At 49.9% G+C, this 27,578-nt stretch overlaps 1 long non-coding RNA gene across 2 annotated transcripts in view; it reads right to left on the bottom strand.

Moving 5' to 3' along the window:
- Positions 1-1,769: 1,769 nt before the first annotated feature.
- Positions 1,770-27,578, bottom strand: part of LOC142855630 (uncharacterized) — an 87,324-nt gene continuing 61,515 nt past the window's right edge. For both annotated transcript variants that reach the window (XR_012911536.1, XR_012911535.1), the window contains exon 3: positions 1,770-2,060. This is a non-coding gene — a long non-coding RNA (uncharacterized LOC142855630). The remainder of the gene's footprint in view (positions 2,061-27,578) is intronic.

The following is a 27,578-nucleotide window of genomic DNA, read 5'->3' as shown; positions in this document are numbered from 1 at the left end:
TAAGAGGATATACTGCTCTTGCAGAAAACTCAACGCCTACAACAGGCAGCTAACAACTCACTAAAACTCCAGATCCAGGGGAATCTGACTCCCTCTTCTGGCCTCTGTGAGGAATTGCACTTGCATGCACATACCTCAACATAGACACACACACAGACACACTTTTTAAAATTAAATCTAAAATAACATTTTTAAAAGGTTATGAATCTAGACCCATGATAGTGTATTTCCCTAATATACCCAATACCCTGGGAAATGAGGAGAGAGATAGGGAGAGGAAGAAGGGGAGAGGCAGGAGGGAAAGAGGAAAGGGGAGTGAATTTCTGTGAGTTTGATACCAGCCTGGTCTACAAGAACTAGTTCTAGGACAGCTAGGTCTGTTACACAAAGAAATCCTAGAGAGAGAGAGAGAGAGAGAGAGAGAGAGAGAGAGAGAGAGAGAGAGGAACAAAAGGCAAAAGGAAAACACAAGATTTGAATAATCTAGCTTGGTTTTGTTTGTTGTTTTAGTGTTTGGGTTTTTTAAGATTTATTTTTATTTTATGAATATAGGTATTTTGCATGCATGCGTATGTGTCCACCACATATATGCAGTGCATCAGGAAGCCAGGACAAAGCTCTGGATCTCCTGAGAATAGAGTTACACACAGTTGTGAGCTGTCATGTGGGTGCTGAGTTTTGAACCTGGGTCCTTAGGAAGAGCAGACAATGTTCTTAACCACTGAATTGTCTCCACCCACCCCTCCCCCCACCTTTCTGAAAGGGCCACTCACTTGGTCATGGCTGAAGATCCCACCACTGGAGATGCTGGAAAGTACCACCAAGACCTCTGTCTCCAAGACACACAGATTAATCTTGGGGTAGAGATCTAGAACAATTGTCTAAAGTTTCTGTCCTGTCCAGTCCTGTAGCCATTAAGTTCCAAAGAATCACACAGAGGTCTACATTAATTATAGACTGATTGGCCCATTAACTCAGGCTTCTTATTAACTAATTCTTATAATTTACATTAGCCGATAAATCTTGTATGTGTTAGCCATGTGGCTTAGTACCTTTTTTGGTGAGGCAGTCACATTTTGCTTGCTCTGTTTCTTGCTTCCTCTGTGGCTGGGTGACAACTGCAGACTGACTCTTTCCTCCTCCCAGAATTCTCCTGTTCTCCTTGCTCCACCTCTACTTCCTGCCTGGTTGCTCCACCTTTACTTCCTTCCTCGCTACTGGCCAATCAGCATTTACTTAAAATACAAGTGACAGGGTACAGACCACTGTCCCACAGCACTTCCTCCCTTATTTTTTTAAACAAGAACTCTGAATTGAATCTCCTTTGTTAGCTCATCATGGCTGCGAGGTCACTGAGCATCCATGATGAGTGTGGGAACAGCCCTGGGCTCTTGGTCTAGGCACCTACTGTCTACCTACCATATCTCACTACACCAGGACCAAACAGCACCTTAAACAGGGCACATCCTGTATTTTTACAATGGCTCTACGTCTGGACTCCCTGATGGCACACTGGGGAGACTCAGATGCCCACCAGACAGTCCTTGGAAACATTTCTATAAAATGAAGGACTCTGCTGAGCATCTCAACTCTACAGAGAATGATCTCTTATAGAAAGTCCCCAGAGCCTAACTGTCAGAGCAAGGCAGAGGGCAGGTCTCCATGGAGGAGTCCTTCCAATTGCACCTAGGGAATCACAGGTCACCTGCACAACTCTCATAGCAGCAGGGACAGGCAAAAAAAGCGGGCAGCTCATGAATACCTGAGCAGTCACCACAAGCAGTAGGACACAGATTGGGACGAAGAAATGGAAGCTGGGGTAGCCTTCAGGACCACAAACCACACTCAGCCCTGAGCCCCAGCTTCAACACTGCATCGAAAAAACAGTCTAGGTACAGAAACCCTGGCCTTTGGAGATCCGGTCAGGTGAGATTAAATTCATGCCTCTGGAGCCATTCCTTTTCCTCTTGGGTCGTGGAAAACCAGGTCTTCTATGATGTCCAGGTACTGATGTTAATGCATCCACTCATTGATTGTGGTTTTAGAAGAACAATCTCAGCCTTTGGGGGGAATCCAGAACAGAAAAAACAAACAAACAAAAAATTTTTATCATTCTTCCTCTTCACTTAATGACATCCAAAAAGCAAACTGAAAGTTTCTTTCTTTCTTCCTTTCTTCCTTCTTATCTTTCTTTATCTTTCTTTGTAATCCAGACTGAACTCAAACTCTTGGCAATCCTCCTGCCCCAACCTCCTTTGTACAGAGATTAGGTGTATGCACCACCGCACATGATTTACACAGTACTGGGGCTGGAACTCGGAGCTTCATACATGCTAGACAAGCACTCTACCAACTAAGATATATCCCAGGCCAGCCCTTGTTATCTGTGTTTGGTGAACGCCCAAACAACACGGTGGATAAAGTCAGCTCCCACAGCCGACAGAGCTCAGGTGCTGGATTTCTCACCTCTTATCTGCTCTGTACCCCAATTTCCTCAATTATGAATGAAACAAAACTATGGCCTTGCAGTCAGTGTTAGTGGGTCTTGTGACAACCATTTCCCAATGCGGTCATCTCTGCAGGAGGCTGTCACCCACAGCCTCATATGCCATCAGTGACTGTCTGGATCTTCAGCCACCCAACATCATATGACTCCTGCCTCAGAGGACACCATGCCCACAGATACAGAAAACTTAAACGTGCAGCTCCTCCTGGCTGCAGCTCCCTGAGCGAGGAACAAGAGGAGGAGAGACCACTACAATAGACACACAGGCTCCAAGAACATGGGGATGGTGGAGTCTCTGAGCACCTATGTTTCCCCTGTAGCTGCCCCAGATGGTCCACAGCTGTCACCTTCAGCATCACCATGGGTGCTGGGCAAGGCATGGAGGCTGCAATCGCAGAGTCCCGGCCACAGTTCAGCTGGGCTCCCAGCCCAGACACTCCCCATTTGTGGGTGCTGTGGGCCAGCTCACACCACAGACAGCATGGTGTCTGCGACACAGAGCGAGCTACTGCAGGCTGCCAGTCAGGGTCACACCAGCATACCCCACACAAGTGGGCTCTGGGGCCCCTTGCAGAGAGCTTGGCAGGGACACTCCCCAGGTGGAAAGATACCTGCCAAGGCAGGGCACACCCTGAGCCAGAGACAGTGGACTTCGGAGATAGGCATCACAAGAAAGGGGCAGCTGGGAGGAATGCCTGTGGTTTCAACCTTAGCCTCTCAGAAGAACTTCTACGAAGAGTGACAGGGTTGATGCAGGTGACTCACACGGAAGTGTGAGCAAAAACCGGGCAGTGTCTTCCAGAGCCTGAGCACATAGCATGTATGCAAAGGGGAGGTGAGTGGCCACACAGCCACACCTTCTCTCTCGAGAGCTCGGTTTAGGTTTCTTCAAATGGGTTCTGTCCAACCCTCACTTCAGCACCGGTGACACTGGTCATTTTCAAGTTATAATGACCCTGGCTCCGTCCCAGGCCTCTTTGACATCTTATGACCTGTGTTGACATTGCTCACCCTTATTTCCAAGGTTGGAAGCCAATGAGGTAACCGTAAATGAATCAGGAATAAGGACGCATTTATCAAAGGTGGAAGAGAAAGAGAGAAAGCAGTTCAGAGGCAAGAATGGAAGGGAGGGAGAAAGAAGAGGATGTGGTCCTGATGGCGTGGAATCCAGCATGTGCCAGGAACTGTACACACACTATCTTGTGTTATCCCAAGAAACCCGAAACCAGAGGGAGCCCCTCTCCTTTCACAGCCGGGTGAACCGAAGGGATTTGTGCAGTCACAAGAGCAGGTGGCATGAGGCTCTAGCGGCCTTCCTCTTCCCTCTGCAAAGCTCCCTGATGAGATTAAGGAGCAGGAAGGTCGATAAGAAACTTCTGGACGAAGACACTGGGGAACTGTGTCCACTCAATAGCACATTGTCTGTGTTATACGCACAGGCAACCAAAGCATTTGCCAACCGCTACCAATGACCATGGTTAGTGAACAGAATGTAGTGAAGGATGTGTGGCCGAGAGTCCAGCCCCACAGCATAGGCAATCATGCAGGGGTCAAGTGGTAGGACCCACGGTCAAGCCATGCCTGTCTTTTCCTGAGCTTCCTTGCCCTATCACACAGCGAGAGGAGGGTATAGCTTCTAAACTCCCCTAAGTGCAGATATAATGAGACATTCATTTCTGTGTGTTCTCGCCTCAAAATTCTTCAATTCCAGTGACTGCACACACACACACACACACACACACACACACACACACACACAGCCGTATAGGCACATACATATGCAAACACAATAAAAGGCTTTTTAAAAAAAAAGCTTTTAAAAGAGAGAGATTCTGTCATTACTTGCCACAATACTAATGAACTTGGAGGGCGCTATGATCCTACTTCCTTTCCCCTCCCGCCATGATGGGCAATACCTCAAACTGCAGGCCAATATAAGCTTTCCTTCCTCAAGGGGCTCTCAGGCATTCTTGTCACAGCAGTGAGACGAGTAATTAATTCACTATTAACATGTAACTTACTATATTATCATATTTTAATCTAAAGGCATCTAGTGTCAAACTACCCTCTTAGTCACATCTTAAGTATGTAACGGGATTCTGATAATTACAGGCACCATGTGCAGGAGACATCTAAGACTTATTCATCTGTTATAGCTAAAACTTTGACAAACACCACCCCCATCACCATCCACCCACCTCTCCCCCAACCCCCTCTCCCTTCCCCTACCATCCACTACCCACCACACCCCTCCCCCACGCTGGCTCCCTCTCAGCCCTAGGCAACCAGGGCTCTACTCTGCTTCTCTGAGCTGGATCACTTCATCCATTTTCCCAGCTTTGCTAACGCTCCCTGAGACAAATAACAATGCTGTAAACTTTGCTCTGCTGAACTCCAACGTGGTCACTGTCCTCCTCTGCTTTCTGTGGCTGTGAGAAAGATCATGACCAAAAGCAACTTGAAGAGGAAAGGGCTTACTTGTCATACACTTCTCTATCGTAATCATGGTTGACAAAAGTCATGGCGGATGCTCAGGCAGGAATCTAGAGGCAGGAGCTCATGCAGAGGCCACGGAGGGCACTGCTTCCTGGCTCGCTCCCCTGCTCAGCCTGTTTTATTATACAACCCAGGACCACCACTCCAAGGATGGCACCACCTACATCAACAGCTCATCAAGGAAACATCCCACAAACTGTTCCTCTTCCCAGACAGTTCTGGCTTGTGTCAAGATGGCAAAGAAATAAAGCAAACAAAGTAACAAACAACAAGAGCAAGTACAACCATTGAATTCATGGAACTCACCCAGTTTCGCTACATTTTTTCTGCACGAGCCCAGGAAACAGCAAGCCAACAAGACTGGTCAGTAGTCTAGCAGGCATCACGGACTTGAGAGGTTATGAAAGGTTAAAAACATAGACACAAGAAGGGGATGTATTGGCAAGGGGATAGGATGGGGAAATTAGGGTAGATATGGTCTGTCCTGTCCCTTTAAGAGACAAGCCCTGCCCACTTCCTCCCTGGTCCATCACAGCAGCAGGCCGATGGCCGATTTTCCTTCTGCTTCTAGTTGGAGCTCCTTCCCTTTCTGTCTGTCTGTCTGTCTGTCTGTCTGTCTGTCTGTCTGTCTCTCTCTCTCTCTCTCTCTCATAGGCAGCTTCTGCCTCTCTCCCTTCTTCCCACTTCTCCCCCTCCTCCCTTCCCATTCCCCTCCATAACCCACTAAATAAATACATATTTACTCTGTATGGTGTGCCTATCTGTCTCAATCTCTGACCAGACACGAACTTCCCTGCTAGGACCCATTGACCCTTATGGCCCAGGGGCCACTTGGGAGCTCCCTGCCTGGGACTGGCTGCCTTTGTGGCCTGCCATGGTTTCATAGCCTGCTCCCTACTGCCGCTACTTGGGGACCTGCGGAGTTTTGCTTTTACCATAAAATTGGTGCCTGAGACTCAGGAGGCTCTCCCACCCCTCTCCTGGAATTGGTATCCAGAATCGGGTATTTTTTCCACGACAATCACATGTTCTGTCTGCCTGAATGCCGACCTCTACACACACCAACAGCTTTGGTGGTGAGTTTTCCCCTTCCAGCCCCTAACCACAGCCTTCATGGCTGCAGTTTAGCCCTTCACTGCTTTCCATAGCTAAAAACGTGACCCATCACCAGACGGCCTGGGGTCAGTCCTCCCTTCCTCCTGTGCTGCACCGAACACACTGTACTGTGCATTCGTCTAGGGGCCCAGGGTCCCTCAGATTTTTCTTTTCTTTTGGACCACTTGTCAGTGGTCCCCACAGTGAGAGACTGCTCAGAGCAGCCTCTAGCCTCTCTGAAGTCCGGACCGAAGCCAGTCAGGCTAACCCCGCCTGTAGAGGGAGGATGTTCTTCTATATGCCCTGCCGTGTTCGCTGCCATTTGTGTTTCTGCAGGTTTTCACGGTTTTCAGCTGTGGTATAAACCCTCAAACTATGCTCTGCCAGTATCTCTCCAGCTTTGCTTCTCCTCAAACTGTCCCTGCCACCACTACTGCTGTCGACAACATTGGTCGGATCCATGAGGCAGCTGTTTTCAATTCCAGCCTTTGCTTCCCTCTGGAGCTTGTGGCATGGCAGCTCAGCAACAGGGCAGATCATACCTCTAGGTCTCTCTTCCATACAACATGTGACTGCTGCCATTTTGACTGAGGTCAGGTGACCTTACCACCATCTTAACTGAGGTCAGGTGACTTCACCACCATCTTAACTGAGAGCCAGGTCAGGTGACCAAGTCCTGCCACCTTCATTGAAGTGTTTCCTGCCTGGTTCCCTGGTGTTGACTCTGTTACATGTCTGGTTTGTGCAGTGGCATGCCTTTGGTAGGGCCCACCAAGAACAGTCACTTCACCCAATTCCTGTTCACTCTGTGTATATGTGTGCACACAAGTAACTTAAAAACACCTATGTTTATTGTTAAATGTTATAATTGTCCATTGTATCTCAATTCAGACTACAAAAACAATAAGTCTCATGTTTTAAATTGGTATGTACTTTTAAGTCTCTTACAAAAAATACTATATATGTAATCCAATCTGCTTTAAAATATATCAAGCTGTTCTCTGCTGCTGTCAGTTCTGCAGTAACCTTCTATTGCAAGCAGGTTTTTTTTCTTCTTTCTGTCTTTTTACGAGTGTAAATCTTACCTGTTGAGAGTACAGTCAAGCTCAGACCCAGCTCTCCAGGCAGATTCTATACTGTAGTTATACTCATTTATATCCAGTAAACAGCCCTCAACTGCTCAGAGATCTGGGGAACATGGCATTTAAATGTTTAATTATTTAAAAAAAAACTTTTTATAACAAAAACAGACAGGTTGGCTTCTGGCAGCAGCACTCTATTTCCTCCAAAGAAGACAAAAGACAAATGGGCACACAACAATGCCCATCCACAATGTGCTTTAACTGCCAAGCACTGACCACTGGGCAAAACTGCCTTTCATCTAAACTGAAGATCTCCAGACAGTGGACAGGATCGCTGGAATCAACAGCCTAGCTGCTCAGGTCAAGGTCTTGTCTTCCGACAGATTTCTTAGCCCACAGGATCTTCTGGAGCCTGGAAGGCCCTGTGTTAAACAGGAGAAGGAAAATATGACCCTCGGTGACCATGGAGGACCATGAGGAGTAGCTCTAGTTGCCAACCAAGTAAGTTTTCTGTCTTTTTAAATCAATAACTCAAGTAAAATTTTATCCTTCTCAAAGATGTCTGATGTAGTTTGAAATCTGAGAGATTTTGTCAGTTTAAAAGGACAACCTCACCAAAAAATTTCAGCAAAATACAAATACAAGTTATTAGGTGTGCACCTGCAAGTTATAAAGGTGTGAGGACAAGTGCACACTCTCAAAATTCTCTCTCATAATGCCTTCCATAGTCTTAAAAATACTTTTCATTATGCAAAAAATATCTGTCACAATCATTCTGATATAAACATATTGTTTTCACAAACCCACAAAATTCTTGTGAGTTCCAGGGAGCTGAACTGAAGGATCCACCTTAAACAGGTCAGATATACCCTTCTTAATTCCCTGGTCCTAAAAAATTTCCTAAACTTAACTTAGTCTTCTGTTCTGCCAATACCTTAAACAGGTATAAGAGACACCAGACATTTCCATACCACAAACACCAGACAGGAGCAAAGAGACCAGCCCAGGATGTGACCAGCACCCAATTTTCTCAGATCCCCCCCCCCAAGATGATGCCCACAAATAAGCAGGACGCAGTCTTGAGAATCCATTGCCTCAATTCCTTTAACCTATTGTGCCTAACCTCCTGCCTTTTTATTATAAAAAAGAGATGGGAATGTAAAGGTCTGTCCTGTCCCTTTAAGAGACAAGCCCAGCCTACTCCCTCCCCATCCACCCCGAAGCAGGTGGGGACCTTCCTTTCAGTCTCTCTCCCAAAGAGGTAGCTGCTGCCATGGATGCTCTCCTCTCTCCCTCCTCCCTCTCTCTCTCTCTCTCTCTCTCTCTCTCTCTCTCTCTCTCTCCTCTTCCTTCATCTCCCCTTTTTCCTTACTCCTCCATAACCTACTAAATAAATACCCACTTTATCTGCATGGTGTGCCTATCCATTTGTCTCTACTCATTAGACTGGCTGCCCCACTGAGGTTTCTTGCCCACCACGCAGCTCTCTGCCTGGGATCTGCTGGCCCTCATGGGCCACTTAGAGGCTCCCTGCCTGGGCCTGGCTGCCTTCATGGCCTGCCATGGTCTCAGGACCTGTGGCCCACTGTAGCCCCTCAGGGAACAACACCGTTTTTATTTTTACCATAACAATGGTCAAGAAATGGTGTGGGAAGTTCATTTGTCTATCTGTTGCTTTCATTGGTTAATTAATAGAGAAACTTCTTGGCCTGATAGGTCAGAACATAGATGGGTGGAGTAGACAGAACAGAATGTTGGGAAGAAGGAAGTGAGGTTAGAGGCAATGGAGCCAGCCGCCAGGTCAGACATGCTGAATCTTTCCCGGTAAGCCACCACCTCGTGGTGCTACACAGATTATTAGAAATGGGTTAATCAAGATGTGAGAATTAGCCAAGAAGAGGCTAGATATAATGGGCCAAGCAGTGTTTAAAAGAATACAGTTTGTGTGTTGTTATTTCGGGTATAAAGCTAGCCGTGTGGGAGGCAGGCAGGACAAAAAGCAGGCCTGCTGGCCTCATCTCTACAAAGAAACATTATGGATATATACAATTTCACAGATGAATACTTCTCATCATACATGTCAAATTGCATATGTTAAGCATGCACAGCCTTGACATCTCAACACGCCTCAGCCATAAGGTAAAATAATAAGAATTACTATTACAGCAATAATAATAAGCAGTCATCTGATATATACACACACACACATCAGCACTGTGAGTATGGTTACTGGGAGCCTTTCCTCTGCTAAGCCTACACTGCAGGTGTAAGACACTGAATCCTAAAAATTTGTCTTTCTGGCCACAGGTAGCCTGTGGTGTGACCCTTCACAGCACTGCCATCCAAACCAAGTACGTCCAGGCAGAGTGGTGTGCTCTGTGACCTGTTGAGTCCAGATCTGCGAGTTAGAAACAGATGCTGCAACCTCACCCAGACCATAGTGACTTGAACGCATCCCAACCTTCCTGTGCTGCAAACTCGATTCCCTGCACAAGAGCACGGGTGGGATGGTTCAGTGAGCCAACGCTGTCAGGGTTCCCTGTCTCCATCTATTTCTGTCTATCCACCTACCCATCCACCTATCTGTGTCTCTCTCTACTCCAGCTCCATCCACCCTTCACACTTGCTCTTTTCCAAACACAATGTCCAGTGGTCCTCCACCATGTGATGATAGCACAAGCCTTTCCGCGAACCCTGACTTGAACTTACCAGCCAGGTGAGCTCTGTTTGTTATAAACCACTCACTTTCTGCCCTCCTGCCTGGCAAGGGCCAGCTGGCAAGGGTACGACTACCGTGTAACAGGCAGCCCAACTCTATGGTGAACGCCAGCTGTTAGTAAAGGTACGGTGCTGAGGCCAAAGCCCAAGTCCTAACAGGTTCTCTGCAGCTGCCAGCTCTAGCTAAGGCATCAGATTGTTCCTTCCCATTCTGCAGCAAGCATCCTGAAGAGATCAAGAGCTCTGTCACTAGGGAGCAGAGCTTCTTCAGGGAAGGCCTCCAGTGTAGACCTTCACATCTATACCCAGGAACTCAGTGACCAGGAGAAAACGCCCATCTCTGCCCTGGGACCAGCGCAAGAGCAGACTCATCCCGGATGCTGTCAGGATGGAGCAGAAGACACAGCTCAGATGAGAACCAGGCTGATATCGGAGAAGAAAGCCCATGTCCTGGTTAGACTTTTAACAACTTGTTACAAGCTAGAGTCACTTGCAAAGAGGGAACTTAGATTGAGAAAAATGCCCTCGCTTCATTGATCTGTGGACAAGCACGTGGAGTGTTTTCTCCATTATTTAATGATCGATAAAGAAGGGCCAAACCCACTGGAGGCAGTTGCCACTCCTGGAACCCACGGTCTTGGGTGGTATAAAAAGACAGGCTGAGGGAGCCATAGGAGCAAGCCACTCATCAGAACTCTTCCGCGACCCTCTGTTCTAAGTCCTGCCTTCCATTTCTGCCCTGACTTCCCTGAACAGCGGCAGCCTGTGAGCAATGGGATGAAATAAACACTCACCTCACCAGATGGCTTTTAGTCGTGACATCTGATCACATCAGCAGAAAGGCAAACTAAAACAGTCTACCAGACAGTGGCAGGGCCTATTAGAAAATAATAATAATCACCAGTACCTATGGGCATCCAAAAGGGAGACCTGGAGACACATTTCTTCTTTAAGATGGACTCCAGCCCCATCCACAGGGCTCCTCATAATGGCCCCATTTAGAAGGCAGGACTCTCAGAACATTGACCACAACAGTGCTGCTGGGGTTTGCAAAATGTGGCAGAAACCTGCCAAGCACTGGGGAGCAGGCCACTGTGCAGTGTGTGGAGGGAGAAGGAGACCGTTGTGCACAGTGTAGCTGTGCAAGGATGGGGTCACAGGAGCTGTAAACGATGCTGGATCAGAATTCAAGCTAACAGGAAATGCACCTGTAAGATACCGCTAAATGAGGAAAGAATATGATCCAATGCTGGCCGAAGGAAATAGTAAGTACAGATGGATGCATAGACTCAGAGAAAAGAAAGAACGGTAGTTTATGCTACAGAATAAGAGCCACGGAGTTGGGGAGGTGGCTCGGTCTAAGGGGCTTGCCTCGCAGGCAGGAGGACATAAGTTCATTCTCCTAGACCCCATCGGGGAAAGCTGGGTGTGGCAGCATGCAACTTTAATTTCCATGAGTGGGACAGACACAGCCAAATTAGTGAGCTCTAAGTCCAGTGAGAGATTTGCCTCCAAAACAAGGTCAAGGCCTGGGGAGATGGCCCAGTGATTCTGTTCCCAGCATCCACATTGAACGGTTCACAACAGCCTCTAACTGCAGCTCCAGGGATCTGATGCCTTCTTCCAGTCTGTGTGTGCATCTGCATATATGTACTCAAACATACCACAAACGTGCACACAGACACACCCATGCACATACACAAAAACAAAAGAATGTTTAAAAACAATAATAATAAGGTTGAAAGTGACTGAAGAAAGCACTTGGTGCAGACCTCTTACCTCTATACTAGCCCATGTACACGCCCATATATGCACACCTTCACATCTACAAACACCTAAACACACACAAATAAATGAACAAAATTTGCACCCAGGTGGTGCCGTTGCAGATTAGTGTTCTCCCATCCCCAGCCCTTCCTCCGAGATTCATGCTATGAGCACTTATCCATCTTAGGTTCTAGGGAAAAGAAATCACATTTTGGTTTTATCTTTCAGATGCCAGGGAACTGAGTCACAGGTCTAGTTGGCAATGCCCTCAGTGGTTAGTTACCCTGGGTGTGCCCAGGTTTCTTGCGTAGCATCTTGTGGTAGTTTGAATGTAACTGGCCACCATAAGCTTATAGGGGGTGGCCTTATTAGGAGGTGTGGCTTTGTTGGAGTAGGTGTGGTCTTGTTGGAGGAAGTGTATCACTGCGGGGGTGGGCTTCGAGGTCTCATATGCTAGAAATACCACCCAGTGCCTCAGTCCACTTCCTGTTCCATAAGCAAGATATAGACAAGGGAGTCAAGGACAAGGGTAGGGAAAGAGAAAGGGAGGTAAGGAAGGCTTGGCGGGGGGGGGGGGGATGAGAAAGAGGAGGGAAAGCTCTCCAGTCCTCTGGGAAACAACACTACCTGGCCCATGCACTAGCTGTACACCCCCAAGTCAGGCTCCCTGAAGTGGCTGCTTTAACCCATAGAGGAGTCAACAACTGGAACCTTGGACCAGTGCACTCTGGCTGCCCCTTCCACATAGCTGCTCTCGTGGATCTTACCACCAGCCCAGCCCCAGCTCTGCCTACAGGTGTACCCTGCCTGCTGTCATCGTGAGGTCATGTTGGCATGCCCTGGCAAGGTTCTGGATGCACGGAAGAGCTCAAGAAACATCTCTGCCTCTGTTCCTTAGTTCCAGGGGCTGCACACCATGGCCTATGACCCTCTTGAAGACATGAGACAGTCAGCTCTGTGTCCGCACTCTGCCTGGATGCACAAGGCAAGAGAGAATGCTTTGGATGCAACACTGGGCCGAGAGTCTGTGGTGCCTGTGCTCTTCCTAGGGATCACTGTGAGGACAGCATGCGATCATTTGGCATCTTCCTGGATGGAAAAGGAGAAAGGAGAGATGGCGCTCCAGAATGTGCCCGGTGAAAACTACCCTCTGGCCAGGCAAGTGCCAGTAGACAGAGTCCATTCTTCTGGAAACTGACTCTTCTTGGGTCCTTTGAAGAGATCAGAGCCTAGCCCTTGGCCACCCGGATTGCAGGTAGTCAACGAGGCAGCTACTTGACAAGAGAGTCCTAGAAGACTCCTTACTATTTAGAGAATGCCATGACAAAAATAAATAAAAAGCAAGCACCCAGATGCTGCACTCGAATATTTCCCAAGGAAATTCAAAACCAGACAAGAAAGATCCCAGAATGAGAGCCAATGCAATCTTCTGCAATCTAGGCTTAAATGACCACAAATCTCATGACTAGCTTCCTCAGCATCACTCCCTGAGAGACATTCACAACAGAGCGGAGCCCAGGACACCTGGCAGACTGGGTTCAGTGTGTTTTCCATTCCTGAGGAAGATCTGAGTGCAAAGGTCCATTCTAGCAGGTGCTCATTCTAGCAGGAAGACACACTGCTCGGGTGTGGCGTGCAGGGTGGAGGAGAGCAGATTGCATGCAGTAATGAATGGCATGCGTGCGTGCGTGCGTGCGTGCGTGCGTGCGTGCGGCGTAGCAGTGAGCATGGACCTGGTCTGCAGGTGGAGAAGAGCAGGCTGTGCAAGGGGATGGGTGGTGACGGAGCAGAGAACACGGTGCGCGGACCTGACCTGCAGGTGGAGAGGAGCAGGGCCATACATGCAGGAATGAAGAAGAACAGCGCTGCCTACAGACCTGACCTGGGGTCGGGGTGGGGGTAAAGTGTGGACAGCCACAAGAATTGCCCAGCAAAGGCCTAGTCCGTGCCACGTTTGGAGTCCACTTCATAAGTCCTAGCACAGTCGTCTTTCTCTCGTCAACACCCCCAGAGCAAATCAGTCACTTCTTCACCTCAAGCCCTAAAAGCTGGCAACGACACGGGAGTCCTTGCGAGAACACTGAGCCTACCCCAGCCATGTAAGAGCCAGGCCATGGTAGCCTACAGGGCTTGGGAACTTTGGGTCAGGTACAGGTCTGGCTCTTCTTGCCACCATGACAACCTGCATACAGAGCCATGGATATTCATTGTCAGCAGGCACACCAGAAGATTGATTTAAAAAAAAAAATCTTCTCATTCCCAGTGACTTGGCACCTGCTCAGATATACATTTTTTCTGTCTTGTTTTCTTTTTTTTTTTTTCATTTTTTTTAAATTGGTTTTCGTTGAGACAGGGTCTCCTAAAGTCCCAGGCTACCAAGGATGACCTTGAACTCCTGATCCTCCCACAGCCAAGAATTACAAGGTCTTATCACCTCAGCTGGTTTACTCACAGCTGGAGATGCAGTCCACCCGCTGAGCCACATCCCAGCTCCAAAGCGCACTTCACTAAGAAATAGAGCCCTGGATTGGTGGTTCTCGAGTCAGGCAGACCTGAGGGGCCCTCGCTGGCAGCTAAGGCCTGCATGCTCACGTGTCCACAGGGCAGCCATAAGTGACAAGTTTGAACAAAGTGTCTCCTTGATATTTTTCACCCCACATTTAATTCATGATAACTCATATATTTCTATATTTGTATAACCCATCTCACCAGGGGTGGTGATACACAGCTCTGTGACTTCAAGGATAGCCTGGCCTACACAGTGAGTTCCAGGCCAGCAGGACTAAACAGCAAGACACCCCCCCCGCCGCCCCCCCCCCCCGCCGCTCCCCCCCCCCCCCCCCCCCCCCCCCGTCTCAAAATTAGTAACAGTAGCCACATAATTGCTCTGAGTTTCTTTCTTCAACAAGCAGGACAAAAAGTAAGAACTGTCAATCATCCCCAAGAGAGGAGGGAACCAGGTCCAGGGAAGGTTCTGTGTATCTCTAAAGTGTTTCTCATGGCTCCATGTAGGACTGGGAGAAAGTGAGCGGTGAGGAACACACGTCTTGGTGCCACTTCCGCCAACTTGGCATGGACTTTGAGAGGTTTGCAACTGCGGTGCTTAGAAGTGCTTCTAGAGAACCTACGGGAACATTGCCTAGGAACCTCAAACCGTCCCATAAAATTAAAGGGCCCCTGTCAAGGCCCCAACTGAGGCCAGTTCTGGATAGTTGAGCCTCAGAAACCATGCACTTCCTTGGGAACCTCAGACGGTGCAGAAGTCATGAGTGCAAACGGAGGCTGGACCATCTGTCCTGTGACAGCAGCTGTCCCGTGACAGATTCTCACATCCCCAGGGCCGCTTCCCCCACAGCGTCCGTGCACAGTCTCCCTCATCTCCCCAGGCAGCATCTGTGCCACCTGGAGCCTCAGCTGCCTGACACCGACTCTGACATCTGCCTCATGCCGCGTGCAGCTCCTCCCTGCCCCACGCCCCAGCCTACTGCCAAAGTCTTTCCATTCCAGCCCGAGGCCCACCGTGTTAGCCATGCAGCACCCTCTGCGGCCTCGAGTGGCCTTCGTGGAGCTACAGACAGGACAGACACAAGGTAAGTAAATGTTTGGTGAACAAACATGCCATCTTAGTTTCGTTCCTCTAAAGCCCTCAGCGCACCCAAGCACACAGCCTCAGACAAAGCAAAGCCCCCAGGACTCTGGCCAGCTTGCCAATTGGCAACCATCTACCTCTGGTTAGGTATGTCATGTCTCTCATCCTGCCTCTCACCAGGCACTCCTCCCACCCAATCCAAACAGACCCCATGCTGCGAGTTTCAGCGTCCATGTCCCTTCCTCTAGGCAGCCCGTATGGATAATCTCCTCATTCATGTATCCCATGAACATGTATCCCGAGTGTCTGCCACGGCTCTGGTATGTGATGGACCAGGCACAAGCAGAGAACAAGATGGACATGGCTGTCGTCTGTGTTCTTACCACAGCCGGGGTGTCTGGTTCCTCATCAATGAAAAGAATGATAAGCATACTTTCGGTGTTGTGAGAATTCTGGGCTCGTTGAGTGGACTGCTTTTTGGGTGATCTGCTGAGCAAGGAGCAGACACCTATTTGAGCTATGTTACTAATAATTCTTCTGTTCTCATTGATCTGCTCCCCCTTTTCTTTATTTATGACAGTTACACACACATATGTATATAATATGTTGTGATTATGTTCACCCCATTACCATCTGGCATCTCCCTTTCGTTCCCTCAGAACCCTTTCTTCTTCTCTCATTTCCCAGTGACTAAACCCTTAGAGATAAAGACCACCCCTTCCAGTGACCATTAATAGTCACCAACTCCTTGGGTAGGAATGGAGCCCCCTGGACCCACCCTTTATCCATGGTGGAGTCTTATGAAGGTAGCCATAGCTGCTGTACGTCTAGGGTTGTTATTTCATGGCCCTCGTCTCCATCCTCCAGCTCTTCGATCCTAGCTCCCCTCTCTTCAGTGAGGTTTCCTGAATCTCTCCACAGTGGAAGTGGTACAGATGCCCTGTTTCATTCTTACCTGCAGCACAACAAGCTTTGTCCTCCCTGCTTGTTTGGTCGCCGCACTCAGACTTTGAGAAAGCAATGTCTGCCCTTGTGTTCAGAAGACACAAAGGAGGTAGCTTGACTTTCCCCAGGCTGCTCTGCTTATGACTGGCTTTAGCCCCAGGATTTCTGTCCCCACCACTGTCACATGGCTCTGTCCTTGTAGGTTAGTTTTTGGGGATCCCACGCCTCATGCATACGCTGGGCAGTCTATCTCTAGTAGGTAGCAGACCTGCCAGCAACATGTTACACCAACATGGAACAAGAGGACACCCCTGGAAAGAGCCTTGGCCCAATAGGTTTGGGAATGACGCCCTCCTTGGAGGTGGGGGAGGGGTAGAGGGGTGGGCTGGACAAAAAGCCCCAGGTAATGTACATGGAAATTCTAACCGGACAGCCTGCACCTGGCGTTTTTGTGTCTCCCAAGACAGCTGAAGTACGCGAGGCTTGGCCAGTACTGGCTTCCCAGCTATTGTCACGGGTGACCCGGAGGAGCTGCAGCACGCCTCACAGATGGCCACTCCTGTCTCAGAGGTCTTCTGTGATAGCACTATTTAAATACCTTCCTAGAATACCTTGGAAAGTCCCTGGGGTCATCCTTGACCTCAGTTAAGAGCCCTACTGCGCTGCCTATTCCCCCAGGGACTTCCTTGGATCCTACAGCTCCTGTCAAAGTCAGGGTCCTCTCCATGTGGTTCCTGGGACCTAAAGGGAGACTCGCTGCTACGCGTCCAGGCTGGGGGCCACATGGGCTCTTCTCCAGCGACCCCTGTTCATCCTGAGTATCTGGTTTGTCCTATGGCAAACACCCAAGGAGCCCAGCCCCGCACAGACACCACAACTTCTGACGGTGTGACTCAAAAGTTCCAGGGCCTAGTGCGAGGTCACAGGGAACCAGAAGAACAGGACTCAGGGTTGTCCCAACTCAGAGCCACCACACTCTGCTCAAGCCTTACTGCACACAACTGCAGCTGTGGAGAAAGCAACCTAACCACGTGACCAGGCACTGGCTGGCCTCTAGGGCAGGGCACAAGCCTGAGCCCTGGGGAAACCCCACTTCTACAGAAGGCAAGGTCCTTGGCCTTGAATTACAAGCGGCGGCGGCAAGGCAGAGCCAACACAACTGTGTGCAAATGACCCTGTCAAAGCCTCATCTCGGTAGAGCTGGCCCCAGCTGCATAGACAGACCCGCTGAATGTCAAGGGCCCACATAGATGCCAGCATAAAATGACAGGAGATGACCTGTGTCCATGTGCAGCAAGTGTTATATGGTGGCCAAGCTGGCCAACACGCAAAGAGGTTCCAGAACCCACCATGAATGGTGCCTGGAGCCTCCTCACCTGACTTGGGCACATTTTGGAAGCTATACACTCCAAGCAGCCTGAACAAAGCCTGGGTCTGTCTAGAGGAAGGTACCTGAGGCATTCTCCCATGAATGGGCCTGTGATCTGCAGGGCCTGGGTGCCAACATATCCCTAACACCGGGAAAGGCAGAGCCATTCTCTGAAACACTTCTCCATACAGGCGTGTGGTTCTCATACCACAGTGGGTTCACCTAGACGGACATCTTACCTGCCTGGATGTTGAGTCCTCCTTGACTGACACCTTAGTGAGTGAGTCACCAACTCTTCAGACCTGTGACTGATAAGAACCAATATGCAACGGACTCATGGGCCAGCTAGGGCAAGCCTCAGAGCCCATTCCCCACCTTTCCCCTTCCTCTTGTGGTCTTGGGAGACCTCCACCGTGAGCATCCTGCCTCTGCAGTCCTGATTCAGGTTATCCTGGGATGACAAGGACACAGCTCCCCGCAACCAGTGACACTGCACCCAGAGGGCTGGTCCAACCGGGACTCTGACTCTGCCCTGCATTCTCGGGCAGACAGCCAAGAGCTTCACCCACAGAGGAAGTGGCACGTAACACAGCAGCCGGGGCCAAACCAAAGCAGGAGGCTATTTTTATCTTCCCAGGGATCTGCAGCTGGGACCCTGGCAACCACAGGGCATCCTGAGCTCGGAACTCATTTCTCTTCAGTCCCCTGCTGGTGCTCTGTCATCCCCTGACCTCCCCCCCCCCAGCCCTCCCCAGGGAACTGGAAAAGTAGATCAGGTCAGATCGACACATTTTTCATCCTGCCATCTCCACTGGGCAAGCTAATTACTCACCAAATATTCCAAATGGGTAATTGCTACCTGCGTTAATAAGGACAAACCACCAACAAGAGAACAGAAGTGGACCGTTTCTGGGAGCACATGCCCCCCCACCAGAATTTCTGGATGTATATGAGGTGAGTGGTCGGTCTCCCACCGGTGGCCAGTGAAACTGAGCCGCACAGCCATCTCTTGTCTCCTTCTGCACACAAGTATATATATATATATATACACAGACACAAACATGTATACAAACCTGTGCATAGTCATGCATACTACATGCCAATGCATCTGTGCGCATAGCTCACGCATGTGCACACAGCACACAGGTAAGTATGTGTATATCACACATGCACATCACATTTGCACAGTCAACCACCTGATTCACTTACATAGGTACATGTCTCACACAAACCCCAAATACACACACCACACACACCCTACACATATAACACACACCACACACATACCATACACACCATACATACACAAATACCACACCTACCACACATATAACACACACACTCACACATTACACACACACATCTCAAACACACACATATACTACACACACAGCACACACACACCACATATACAAACACCATACATACCACATATATAACACACACACTCACACATTACACACACATCTCAAGCACACACATACACCACACACGTAGTACACACCCCACACATATAAAATACACAGACACACAACACACATACACACTCACACATTACACACATCTCAAACACATACCCTGCGCACATAGCACACACACCACACATAACACACACACTCACACATTACACACACATCTCAAACACAAACACCACACACATAGCGCATGCGCGCGCACACACACACACATACACATACCACAGGTTCCGTGGAGAACAATGCTCACCCAGGATTTCCACAAGTCACTAGAGTCCCTAGCTTACTAGGTGTTGGTAATTATAAGAACATTGTAAGCTGTAGGGAGAAAGGGTGGGAAAGAGAGCAAAATGAAAAGGGGGGAAGAGGGGCATAGGAAGACTAGGAAAGATGCCCAATCTCTACCCTAACCACCTTGAAGCACAAGGACTTCAAAGTGTCCCCAAAATGGCCCTAAGCTCCAGCCCAGTCACTTACTTGCTGAGTGACCTGAGACAAGTCACTTTGCTTCTCTGAGCCTGACATGGGCAAACATAAACAATTAAGTTGTTCAGTGTGGCCATTCAAGCAGTTTTGAGGCAATGTCCTTTAAGAGGTTTCACTTTGAATCTCAAGCCACTGCCACCGCCGTGCCGAGCTAGCCCTGCCTTCTCTCCTCCCAACGCTGACTTATTTGAATCAATGCCAATGACTTCTTTGCAGCAGGACACTAACACCCGCACCCCATAGGGCGGCCTGAGCCACCTCCCCTGGTCTCAGCTCTCTGGAGACATCCAAGGTTATCGGCAGCTTGGCCCAGAGAAATTCAACTACTGAAGTTACCGTCAACCCCACACAGGAAACCCCGGGGGCTGCGTCCAGATGTGCCTGCCTCTGCCGTGACACTGACACGGAATGGGCTTCCCCACCTGTGCAGAGGGCTGTGCTTTTGCCCTCCCAGAGGAGTGATTTCCCCAGATAGCTATATTCTAGTGTGCCACACCGAAGCCCCGGGAGGGCTACGTCTTGTGTGCCTTGTCTTGGCTTTTGCAGACATGGCTGGTGGAAAGGTGCCAAGCCGTGTGCACGCCGTACAAACCGATCCTGTGTGCGTCAATACTGAGACGCTGCACTCAGGAATCTTATCTGCATCCAAACAAAATCTGATATGTGCCAGCTACTGATGGGGTGACCTCTGAGAGGTGGCTAGAGAAAAAAAAAAACTTTCCGTGACCCGGTATTGCTCTGGAGCGTTTGAAAAGAGACAGAGAAGAGGGAGAGCACACAAGATCACCCCTCAGGGCCTCCTGCAGGTGACTCTGAGAGCTGGTGACAGCCAGAAAGAGCTGAGCTGAGGAAATGCAGGGTTGGAGATGGAGGTAGCTGCAACCTGCAGCAAGGTCAAGAGCCCTTCCCTCCAGGGCCAGCTCCCATAGGAGAAGAGATGATTGTACCTACCCATATCCCCCACTGCTAGGTGTCTCCTCCCCTAGAGCTGAGACCTTCACTTGTCAGGTGAGAGGGGTGGAGCGCTGGGGCCTGTGGCACTGGTCACAAAAGCAGGTGAGTTAGGCATGGGGAATTACACAAGGGCCATTGTCCACATTCTGGCCCCCTTTCCTCGTAGGTGGCACAGAACACTTCCTCTCAGAAGTAACATGGAATTGGGTCCTTACCCCTCCCCACCTTCCCACGCTGGTCCCTTAGGGCATGCAGCCAGAGTAGGGGCTGGCTGGTCTCACACCTTTGTCACTGAAGAAGCTTCTGATGACCCCATGGCATTGGTCAGTGACCTCTGAACATGACTGATAATTATAAGAACAGCTCGAAAAACCCAATATTTGGGGCTGGTCTCACACCTTTGTCACTGAAGAAGCTTCTGATGACCCCATGGCATTGGTCAGTGACCTCTGAACATGACTGATAATTACAAGAACAGCTCGAAAAACCCAAAATTTGGAGATAGCTTCCTTGGGATGATCTTCCATGACCCCCTGTGGCGTTTACACAAAGAGATTAGCCTCTTTGCTTAAGGGGTTAGAGCTCAGATGGTCAAAGCGGGGCTCCAAAAGGTCCAAAGAAGCACAGGGCAGTGGGCCTCATATATCTGACTTTAGTGGTTGGCCACGCACTAACCACTGCCCACAGCCTTGGGACCCCCACAGTTGACTTCCACAGGTTAACAGATCAGTGACATCAGCCACATTTGACACAGTGTCCTCTGTCACAGGAAGTGGCTCCTTTCCCATGGCTGTGGGGATGGGGAGCAGGGAGGGCCAAGTGCAGTCAGAGACCCAGCTGTGAAAGGTTGGAGAGAGAGGCAGGCGCTCTTCACCCACTGCCTCAGGTCTCAGGGGGATGGTCCTAACGTCAGAATGAACTCTTGTGTATGGAATGGCTCGTCAGCTATGTGAACCTGCACGGGACATGTTATGTAAGGCTGCACAGAGCCGGTGTCTCTCTAGGGACTCCGTGTCTCACCTGGGAGCCAGCCAGTCCTATGACCCTGACCAGCCAGAATCCCCAAACTGGAAAAGCAAGCCTTCAGAACCACAATGGTCCACTGAAGCCACAGAGCCTCCTTTAAATCCACGCTCTTGACCTTGCCCTCCAGGCCTCTTAGCCAGCCCCCACCTGCCCTCCTTTCCCTATCTGGGAACACCCTCGGCCTCCCCGAGGCTGTACTTTGAAATTTCATGTGCCCTGTTCCTGACACAGCAAAGATGACATTTGTCCTGCTCCCTTAACCTGGTGACCTGCGGAAGTCCAGGGTCTGCAGGACACACTCCATGAAGCTGGCTTTGATCAGAGCCTGACTGGCTCTCCAGCCCCCACACCCCACATTCCCCACAGTGACTTCTCAGGCAGGTGCAATGGCTCTGCCGGGGCAGGCAGGTGGCAGCTGAGAACTATGGCCTAAACGCTTGCCCCTTTGCCACTGTACCAGCCCCGCACCTCCAGCGCAGCCCCCCTGATGACAGGTTAACAGGTTAACCGCTTTAATTTTAGAAGCAACCTCAAACAATGGCGTAGCAGACGCTGGCTGTGTGTCTCACGACTCACATTCTCTACACACAGGGACGGCAATATTTTTAGGCCCTATTCAAGTAACCCGCCCCGCCTGCAGATGAAATATTAATTAAAGGTTACATTTTCAGCCCTCAGAAAATGATTACACAAGATAGCAATTATATTTTCTGTATATTAAAACTGCACCTTGCTGTGCTCAGGATTTAATAACTGCAAACCCAGTTGTTACAGTGGCCCCATCAAAGTTGGAAGGAGGCGTGCCCAAGAGGGGAGAACAGACCCACAAAGAAAGTGGGTGACTTCAAAGAGCAGAATCCCACACTCAAAGCTGGGGTTTCTTCTCCAGGTCATTAACAATTCAGGATGTCTGACAGAGTGGCCCAGTTACAGAGAACACGGAGAAACGGAATTTAGAGTAGGGTGCAGCTACTGCCTAGATTCTGGTAGCTTTGCTGGCTGCAGCCTGGCATCCCAGGGGGCAGCGGAGCTGTTCTCTGAGCCTTTTCCAGGAAATTTAAGACTCGAGATAACCAGTGATTACAAGTTTGGAAGGCCAGCAAACCTAAAGACAGCAGATACAAAGAAAATAAGAAAATAGCAGCTGTCTTAATCAAATGCCTACCAATCCTCCTCCATGAAGCAGGAATTCCTTTTTTTTTTTTTTTTTTTTTTTTTTTGGTTTTTGGAGACAAGGTTTCTCTGTGTAACAGTTCTGGCTGGAACTCACTTTATAGATGAGGCAAGCCTCGAACTCACTACGAGATCCACCTGCCTCTGACTCCCAAGTGTCAGGATTAAACGTGTGTGTCACCACCTCCCGGTGAAAGCAAGGATTCCTATCTTTCTTTGTAAATAAAAGCTAAGACCCAGAAGCTCTAAATGGCTTGTCCACTATGATACAGGAAATGGCAGAACTGGGCTCCGAACTGACTGTCCCACAAACCCATAGGTGCCAGGATGCTAAGTTTGCTCAGGATCACATCCCCACCAGCTTCCTAGCGTCATGACCAGCACAGGATAGTGTGTGAATGAATGAATGAACCCGAGTCAATCATCCATGCTTGGGAGGTCAAACTCCACAAACCAACAAAGTAGACTTTTTTTTAATTGCTATGACTTTTGTTGAGTCTGGCATTCCAGGGTAGGAGGGAGGGGCAGACGGTGGCGGGGAGGAGCAGGCATGCCTTTTGCAAATATCAGGCAGGCAGGCGTCAGCACCCACCCTGAACCCATGGCCTCATTTTTTCCCGTAGAGACCTTGTCAAACATTTTCCACAAGACAAAATATGACACTGGTGACATGTGTCACAAAACAATTATGGTTGATTTGATTCTGTGGCAATGGGAAAAATCAGATAGCTTCTGCAAAGCTCCCTGGAGAAGCCCTCAGTGACCACATCAAATCTCACCCTGACCGTGAGTGGAGGTTCCATGACCCTCTCTGCCTTCAAGGCTGAGAATCCCTAAATCCATTCGGGGAAGACAAGCTTGCAGGTCACAAAGGGGGTGCATCCAAACATCACCGTGACCTGGAGGGCTGGCCAAACGCGAGGGACAATTGGCCTCCTAGAGATGGGAAGAGTGGGGCTGTTCTAATGTCTCCCCACTAGGTAGAGAACAGTACCCACCCCTGCCCCCAGGCCCAAGCCAGCTTCTAGGGAGATAGAGACAGCCTAGATGAATGGGTTCTTCTGGGAATTCTGGTGAATGATTCAACAGCTGGGGCCATGTTCCGTGACCTGGAAGCCAAGAGGGTTGAGAGGAGGCTGGTGAGAGAGAGGCACTCAGGGAACCCTTTGCTCCGAAGCAAAGGGTGCCATTCAGACCTAGTTCCTGGAGCCAGCCTGGCAGGGTACCAGAAGCCACTGCCCTCACCACTCATGCTGACGAGGTGACTCTCTGGGAGCAGCCATCTGCCTCCCCAGCTTCCAGCACACATCTAGGGGCTGGACACAGACATGACAATGTTGCAAGCTGAGGGCAATGACATATCAGAGTCCCAGTTACTTGGGAGGCTAAGACCCAAGAATCCCTTGAGTCCAGAAATCCAAAGTGAATCCAAATTAAAAACACACGGACTTCGCCCTAGAGGGTCATACAACTTATGGGGAGAAAGAACCCACGAATAGCGGCTTCAGAGTCTACCGTGCAGAAACCCCATGTGTGCGATAAAACCCGATCTTCTGTCCCCTGACCCCTTACCAGTGTCCTCCTCAGAGAGAATGTCCCTGAGGCACCTTCCCACCCAGCCCTACAAAACTGCTTTTATCAGATTGCCCTCTGTGCTGAGGACAGCCTGACAGGAAGCTCGGATAACACCAAGGCCGTGGGCACCGTGGGAAGAAAGGACAACGGAGGGAGGAAAGGACCGGAATGCCTTGGCAGCCAGAACTAGGGCACGGCACTTTGCTCTGGGGCTGGTTCAAGCCTGCTGCAGAGCCGCTGAAGATGCAGAACAAGAGAGCAATGTGGAGCAGCAGGGGGTCCTCGAATTCCCTTGGCCCCAACCCCTCAGGTGTTCTGCAGCAGATCTGTGTCCGGTTGAAGCCCTTTCCCCATGGCAGCCATCACATGACTAGAACCCCACAGAAGGTTCCAGACCCAGTAAGGTTTCCTCGAGGGCATCTTTGCGTTTCTCAGTAATTAAAGCCTCTCACGCCCGTCTATGGAGGGGACCAAGATGGCAGGTCTATCCTTCCATGATTCTGTAACGTTATTTTGGTTTCTCTAAACATTTCATTCCTTGCTTTTGAGTGGGAACACCAAACTACCGAGATCAAGGCCTCTGTGGCTCTCAAGTTCCACCTCCTTCAGCGAAGGAGCCCCATAGCCTCTTATCTTCTGATTTCACATTCATTTACTTACTCAGCCTCCTCGGGCACGCAAACCTCAGGGCCCAGTGAGCAAGCAGCTACGCTAAATGCCAAGGCCTATTTCCCTCAGCCCTAACATCCGGCTGCCTCCCTGTTAAGCTAAGGCCACTTCTGGGAGGTGGCAAGGCCTACGGCATGGCAGCATGGGTGGAGGAGGAACAGGCAACGTCAGAGACAACCACAGGCAGCTACAAGAAGCTAGCCCAGGCCACAGCAACCCAGCAATTCCACTTTTAGCCTCTACAAAGGCGCCACTCCAGAGTTCCTCAGGAAGCCCTCCCAGAGTCCCTCATGGGGCCTTTGTGACTTGCTTTAGGGTCAGCTGTGAGTGTTGGAAGGGCAGATGTGAGGACAGCCCGGCAAAGTAGAGACCGGTGAGCTCCAGCTAAGAGACTCAAGCCAGAGCAGGGCTCCTGGCACGGTGCCTTCCTGTCCCTGGGACCGGCTTCCTGCAGAGAGCATTGCAGGCATTCAGCTGGGAACAGGTAATTCTGGTGCAGTCCAGGCCCTGCCCAGGACCACAGGGGCTCAGACGGGGAGCGACTTACAGGCTTTCAGAATAAAACTGAGTGTACTACATTCTAAGAGCCGGGTCCTCCTTCTTGCTTCCAGCAAACTGAGGCCACTTCCCAGGACACTGAGGATGTGGGAGACTGAGTAAGTGCCGGCTGCTCCTCACAGTGGCCATCACAGGTTTCAATGGTCTCCGTGGCCCTGATCCGAGGACAAGGACAGGCATGTGGGCACAGATCCTCAGAGACCTTGGCCAGAGCTGTTTGTACTCAGAGGACAGTGCCCTGGGCTTCTTGAGGAACACCAGACAGCATGAGTGAACAGAGTCTGAGGTCACATCCAGCCCTGAGCGCACACAAAGGTCACCGTCACTGAGGCATGAGCATTTTGCAGTCCAAGAACTAAAAGAAGGAAGCCACTAGCCCCTCCTCCCCAAGCTGGGAGTGGATACCCTCTTCTCTACAGGAGAGAAGCCACAGGCAGCCTAGCCAGGAGGGGTCAGGCTCTGCCTATCACTCTGAGAAAGGGATGCGTACCTTATATAGTTACACTCGATTTTCCAAACACTGACCCCTCTAAGCCCCTGGGCCCTCCCTAGGAGTGCGGTACACAGGAGCTCACGGGTGACAAGTGAAGAGAGACTCTGTCACTGAAGGCTGCAATGAGGGTAGTCTCCAGTCCAGGCTAGGACCCAGAGACATGCCTTCCCATAGCCCTGAGGAAGGCACAGAGGAGCCTGGCAGCAGCCTGAGACACAGATGCAGGTCTAAAGGGAGAAAAGATGAGGGAGGGGTGGCCATTTGCACTCCACACAGTCAGGTACAGGAGATCCCAGGTGTGTGTCGCCCTGCCATGGGTGTCCTTGTGGAAGCAGGCACCCCGCTTACACAGGCAGCCCTTCTTAAGCATCTGTATGAGGAAGCTGAGGTCAGAGCTCCAGACGGAAGTCCTTGCTGAATTCCCCTTCTAGACACTGTAGGCAAAGAGGAACCCTTATTCACGGGCCACCTGCACCAGTATTTCCTGGCCGGGCCACAGAAACAGGTCGCCCAAGTTTGCCAGCACAGAACCTTACTCCTTACTGGGGTTTCTCTTCTGGGTCTCAGCATGAAGCCTCGGGGAGGATGTGGGGACTCCCTCCCTACAGTGTGGACTTCAGGATGCACCCCCACATTGACCTTGTTAATACCTCTGCTGCTTTCCCCACCTCCCGCAGCCCCTCCATATTTAACTCCCATTCAGGACCTCTCCAGTGTCCCTGACTTACCTTTCCTCCAAAAGTCACTGCTGTCTGCACACACTCTTCCCCACCCCCAGCTTTCCTCACATAAAAACCTGTTCTCTGGTGAGCAACCACACCACTTTCCATTTTGTTTTGGTTCTCAGGATGGAACATTGGGATTGGGGCATGCTGGGAAAATACTTGACCAATGAGCTACACCTCTAAACCCAAACCACTCCTTTTTGCTAAAGTCCACATCATTGCTTAAGGTCTGCCTTCATGCTTGGGCCTTGGCAGAATCTGTCTTTCTTCCTAGCACTACTCAACCCCCAAACTCCAGCCCCCACCCACACTCTGTGGCCACCTCTAATTCCACTAAAGAGAAATTTCAACAGAGCCCTCCAGTGCACCAATAACAAGGTAGCCTTCCAAGAGATGGTGGGCTGTACACGTCGCATGAACCAACTATGAATGGCTCTCACTAAACTGCTTTTTGTGTTTTGTTTTGTTTTGTTTGTTTTGGACACTGTTTCATTTAGTCCGTGTTGGCCTCTAATGTGACATCATTGAGAGGCCTTGGGTTTTCTAACCCTGTTGGTTCCACCCCTCAAGTGCTAAGATAGGCATGCCTGTGCTATACCACACCTGGTTTAGGTGTTGCTAGATGAAGCCCAGAGATTCATACATGCTAAGCAAGCATCCTACCAGCTGAGCTCTGTCCCTAGCCCTGAGAATTTTCTTAATGGAAACAATGGGAAGGCCTGGCTGCTGGACTCTAAGGAGGCAGTGTGTCCTCTGAAGGGCTGTGAAGAGCTTACTGCATCCAGACGTGACACGTGGCTGCGTTTGCCCTTTATAAGAACCCTGCCAGGTTAAATATACACATGTGTATCTTTGTTCATTTCATAAGAAGTGGGGT

This window comes from Microtus pennsylvanicus, chromosome 8 (genome assembly GCF_037038515.1).
Source record: "Microtus pennsylvanicus isolate mMicPen1 chromosome 8, mMicPen1.hap1, whole genome shotgun sequence".
Classification (NCBI taxonomy): Eukaryota; Metazoa; Chordata; class Mammalia; order Rodentia; family Cricetidae; genus Microtus; species Microtus pennsylvanicus.
Note: the sequence above shows the minus strand (reverse complement) of the source record. Positions and strands in the feature narration are given on the sequence as shown.